This window comes from Acyrthosiphon pisum, chromosome A1 (genome assembly GCF_005508785.2).
Source record: "Acyrthosiphon pisum isolate AL4f chromosome A1, pea_aphid_22Mar2018_4r6ur, whole genome shotgun sequence".
NCBI classification, from domain to species: domain Eukaryota; kingdom Metazoa; phylum Arthropoda; class Insecta; order Hemiptera; family Aphididae; genus Acyrthosiphon; species Acyrthosiphon pisum.
The window spans coordinates 113,084,403-113,090,402 of NC_042494.1; positions in this window are offsets into that span (position 1 = coordinate 113,084,403).

The following is a 6,000-nucleotide window of genomic DNA, read 5'->3' on the forward strand; positions in this document are numbered from 1 at the left end:
AGCAATTATTTACATTAGCACGAAGGCTTAAATTAGAGCTAAATATTCTTATTTGAAAAAACTATGAACGTATTAGTATATTGTGTGGCATGGGCGGGAAGTGAGCTATTTCAGTCGCGGGCGACGGCCGCATTTCGTCCAAGGCTGAAATTTCCATCCAGCACGAGCCACACATACTATTTTTTGTCACGCCTGACTTTTTTGATTCATCGATCACGGCAAAGGTAATGCAGGGATCTATGCAACAACTAGACTATAATTCTACGGCAACAATATTTCATGAAAGAAACCATTTGGTTTTATTTATTTTAAGCGTCGCGCATGGAGGTTATAATATGATTGTAAGATGTAACCAAATGTTTATGTTTTTTAGGATCATGGTATAGATTTCAGTGTCTGTTTGTGCAGGCTATACGTGCGTGAAATGTGCGCGCAGCACTTTTGGGGATTTCCACTTTACCGCTCGGCACTTTTTGTGATTTCCATTTTACTGGTCGCTGGAGAGAAATAGGACGCTTTCCAACGCTTCAACCACTATCGAAAACCAAACTTTCGGTGCAGGCGTGACAAAAAATATTATATCATATTATTACTATTTATATTTTTATTTTTAATTATTTATTACTTTTGAGAAAGTTTATATAAAAAATCCATTTATATTAAATAAATATAAAAACTTCACTTTAATGATAAATAATATAATAAATTGAGATATACCTTATGAGTTTATCACTCTATGTCTTTATCGTAGTCAGTATCTTAAATTTGAAAGCAATCAATAATCATCAATTATCTCAAAAAAATCATTTAGAATACAGATCAGTTTATTATATTTTACTATATTATTATTCAGTATATTATAGGATGTTTATACAATTTAAATGGTGTTTATAAAAACAATAAATAATGTGTTTTAATACGTACAAATAGAAACAAATTATAACTTAAAACTATTATAACTAAAATTATGACTATGATTGACCAACAATACTAAAACTATATACAACAAAGACTTTATATTATATGTATTTAAAAAAATTTAAATGTGCAACAAAACAATTATTTTAGAATTGTACCTTTCCCCTTTTTGAGTTTGAATTTTTATTACTTTAATTTTTCAAACATTTTTGAATTGAGTTTTTTATCTTAAAAATACAATTATTGAGAGTGAGTTCAAGTTTAAATGTATGCATTTTGTATTTATTGTATTTATCTACAATTCTACATTGTTTAATATATTAATATTTTGTATGGTTTTTATTTTTGATTAATAAGTTGTTGTGTTGCGCGTTGTAAGTAAAGCACATTTGCATTATTTGCAGTTTGCACATACAAAAATACATACGGAACATAGTAGAATTGTTGATATACTGTTAAAAAGTACGATAAATACAACATGAATATATCGAAACTATAATTCAAATTCATAAAGGGGGAAACAATTAAAAAAAATTTATTTTGTTGCGCATGCATGGACCAGGCACGTAGCCAGACATTTTTCCATATGGGGGCCAACATTGTTTGGCCCCTCCCTAATTTTAGTACCCCCTATCCCACCACTCATTTCCTTAACACACCAAATCTATAAAAAAGATACTTCATTTTAACAATATACTGCTTATATTGGTTAATAAGTTCAAAAGGACGGTATACCCACATATATGTTGTTTACGCGTCTTACGAGGGAAAGAACCGAGAAGGCTACAGTCATAATTAAGAAACGACATTTTCACCACATAAAAAGGAGAGTTTTGCCTATGATATTATATATTTCTGATTTTTTCGATATTGGAAATAAAAAAAAGGTTATTAAAGTTTAAAAAGCACAAAAATAATGGATAAGTTATATCAAAAAAATAAAAACATTTATTTCACCGCTTATGTTTTCAACTAAGAACTTCACTATCATTGCAACCTGAGTGGTTCTATCCAGCGCAAAATAGTTTTTGCTATACTATACATTTGTAAGACGGAGACAACACATGCGGGTGTAGCATTCTCTTAAATAGTGTTTTCCAATTTTCAATCTATTATTACTGCATAGGCTCAACTAGACCTATATTTTTAGGGGTACACTAATCGTGAAGAATTTCCAGACCCTTAACACTGTATATCAATTAACAATAATTTAAAATAACTCATTCACTAGAAATGAAGAAGTTGCCATAAACAGGCTCATAATAGGCCATACCAGATTAACACATGTTTTTCTGATGAAGAAAGAAGATCCACCTGTATGCCCAACCTGCAACTTCTCACGGTCAAACACATCTTAACTGAACGGAGAAAGTACAAACTACATCGTCTGAAGTACAATCTAACTCACCATCTAGCTGAAAATGTTAACACCGGTATCATTAATGTTCTCAAATTCCTCAGAGGTACAGAACTTTATAATACAATTTAGAAATGTATCCATATAATATGTATTATTATTAACTCTACATGTAAATTTTTTTTCTCTATATCTATAGCTATATGTTTCAATTTAGTGTAACAATTTAATTCTTAATTTAACAATTATGTTAAATTATGTCCAATGGCCCTAGTGCCGAGATAATTAATATCATTAAAATAATAATAATAATTTCAAATGTTTATTTATGTAATACATTTTAATATGAGTAAAACAGTAAGATATTATTAAGAAAACAAATTTTTCACTCAAAATTATTTTTCTGCTAGTAAATTTTTATTTAAATTACTGTTAATTCAGACTTCAGGACGACGTATTCCTCCTAGCTCTCCTCTCTTAAATAGTTATATATACCCAAATTGAGAATGCCATTACAGTTATTTTTTTCAGTTGAGTATTTTTTAACTCTGGCAGATTGTAACTAGATCGCTAATTTCTGGTTAAGTAGTCTTGTTTTTTTTTTTAAAAAAAAACTATAATATGTACCTACAATGGATGTAAATAGGGGTGGGGGGGCACTCTAATTACAGTCTTAGTGAAGGGCTAACCTATCCTTGGTATTCATTTTTAGTATCGTGTATTGGTCACAAACATAATATAAACATACACAAAAAAGTTATTTATATTTAATATTATAATAAATGATAGATATTAATTATTATATGCTGGCTAAATAGTGTGCTGCCTGGTTATTAATTGTTTTATTAATGTTATGACTGTCCTAATTTGTTCAAAATACCTTTGTATAATATACATCAGTTTTTACGTTTGTGCATAATTTTTATAATTGTCCGATTACTGTTCTAGTTTTTATTTTCTTAAAGTTTTCTAATATTCTTTTTAACTTTCTTTAGTTTCTTTTCGTTTATTAAGTATAAGTTCTTTTTAATTTCAACATAAAACCATTACAAATTTTTAGATTCATAGACGGGCGTACATCAACAATGAATCCAAATTACTAACAAATCTGAAATCGTTTTATGTTTCAACACCGTTAAGTATTATGTGTTAAGTCCAAGTGACGGTAAGGAATTATTTTGATATAAGTCTTGGTCGGCGCAGCGAAGCTAATTTATAGATACTTAAACCAAGTAAGATGATTTATGTATATTGTAAAATTTATTTATTTAATATGGTCGTACCCTCACCATTTCATACCCACACTAAACACATCACCCACCATCGTCGGCCAGCGTCATACATACAAAATAATCACTTCCAGGACCGTAAAAAATATTTATGAATGAGTTTCGTGACATTCAAAACAGATAGAGTACAGAGATCCAATAGGAAATAGGAATAGGGAGTGATTGGAGACTTCGAAATAGGACTTTGGTAATTTCTAAACAATAATAAATAAAATATAATATAATTTATAATATTAATAGAATAATAATAACAATATAGTTACCTATAATATAAGAACAGTGTTGAATTTTAAATAAGTATCGGAGGATATCCTAATAATCCTAATAATTTAAAACTACTCATTGTTTTTATACCCAACTATAAACTATTATACAAGAATTATTTTAATTGATTTACCTAAGTAGTGGTATATGAGTTAAAATAATTCATTAGTTCAACTTTCCAGCCCCGTCACATGGATGTTATAAATTTAGGGAGTTACAACAGGTATCCTGCAAACATATTAACCGGTTTCGAACGCAAAACCCATAACCCACTAATAAAATATTGACCCACTCTTATGCCTGTAACTCGCAAAATAATATTGCGCCCAGTTTCGGACGCGAAACCCCACAAACAATTTTATCCAGTTTTTAACGCAAAACCCATAACTCGCGTAGAATTTTACCCTTATTTGTACCTTGTACCTATAGGTGGTTAGGTTATAATATATGGCTCACCTACAATCGTACCCAATTTCGGACGCGAAACCCGCAAACAATATTGCATCCGGTTTTTAACGCAAAATCCGAAACCCACAATCTTTCTTTTTACCCGGTTTCTAGTACGAAACCCGTTACCCGTACATGCATCCGAAATATTTTTAACCCATTTTTACTCCTCTTGGACTTAAACCACTATGTGGCTAATACAAATCCCTCAACACCAACAGCCTATAACTCGCCTTTCCAATGGCTGATACACATACTAAAATTCAACGCTATAGTAAGCCCAAAATGTGCGAATGCCGTGCTGTGACAAAATTATAAACTAAAACCTATTTAACTTTAAATTCTATATGTATTTATCTATATTAAAATATGTTTTATTGATGTATATATCATGTTATACTTGATAAGTGCAGTCTTCGCTGTACCGGGAAATGTAAAATAAAATATTATTGTAGTCGACCGGCGTTCGCATGTTCTCGCTTGAGATGTGGATTAGGCCTACAGGGGACACCACAATAAAAAAAAAACGTGCCACGTGTAATACCTCATGCTTTTAAACAACATATGCGATATGATATTATTATGTCGTTTAACAACATAGGTGGTGTGGAAACTTAGATCGAGTACATTCAAGTAATATAGATATCACAAATAATAATAAGATAAAAAAAACCTCTATACCTAACATAAGACTACGGTTGAGATTAAAGAAATATAGGTACTTTTGAGTTTTGGAGAGATATTGATCTATCAAAGGTGGTTTAAGGAAGCATCGAAAGCTGGAAAAATGTTAGTACGCTTCCCTTAAAGACAAAATCACATTTAAAAAAATTATTTTTTTCTAAACATTAGTGCGCCACTCGTAAAACACGTAGGAATGTAAACAATAAATTGAAAAATACAAATATTTTGTAATGAATGATTCCTATTTTAATATTATATTCAATAATCAATGCACTTCAATAGCAAATTATAAACATGGAGACAATGTAAACGCGCTTACATTCATTGACAGTCTTTCATTCTACCAATGATAATAGAGAAAATATTGTTATCATGTGTTTAAAGTTATTTCGTCAACTGATAATATAAAAAATAATATTATCACTATTATTACACAAATTAGTAATAACTACGTATCTGTAAAACTTGTTCTGTACAGCATTAAATAAGCTAAAGATTATTTCAGAATAGTATATGTTATAGCTGGTAACACAATAGCGAAGTAGTTATCTACTTATTATATTCTTCAATATACAGTATATTATAATAGGTATAATACAACATTTTTGTATTTATTGATGATATTTTTTACTTTAAAATAATTAAAATATAATAGAAAAAGTATTTTATTTTTCAGAAGTGCACGAGTCCCCAGAGCCCCACCCTAATTGCACCAATGGTTATTAGACGTGTTATTGTATTATCTCAAATTTTCGGGTGACGATTATTTATAAAATAAAATCTTGGAATTGAATTACAATTTACGATTGTTTATTATACAGAGTTTCTATAATATAAATCCGGGATTGAGGACAATTAAATACCATAATATTTAAAATATTTAAAAATAAAATCGAAGGGACCAGTTGAGGGCCACTGACTTTTCTTAGGGGGTCCCTAAGATCTCCCTTGGTGTACGTGCTTGGCATGGCTTTTCAAAAATAGGTGTAACATTAAGTTCTTTATGCGGTAAAAAACCCTAAATTAAATTCAGCGTTATGC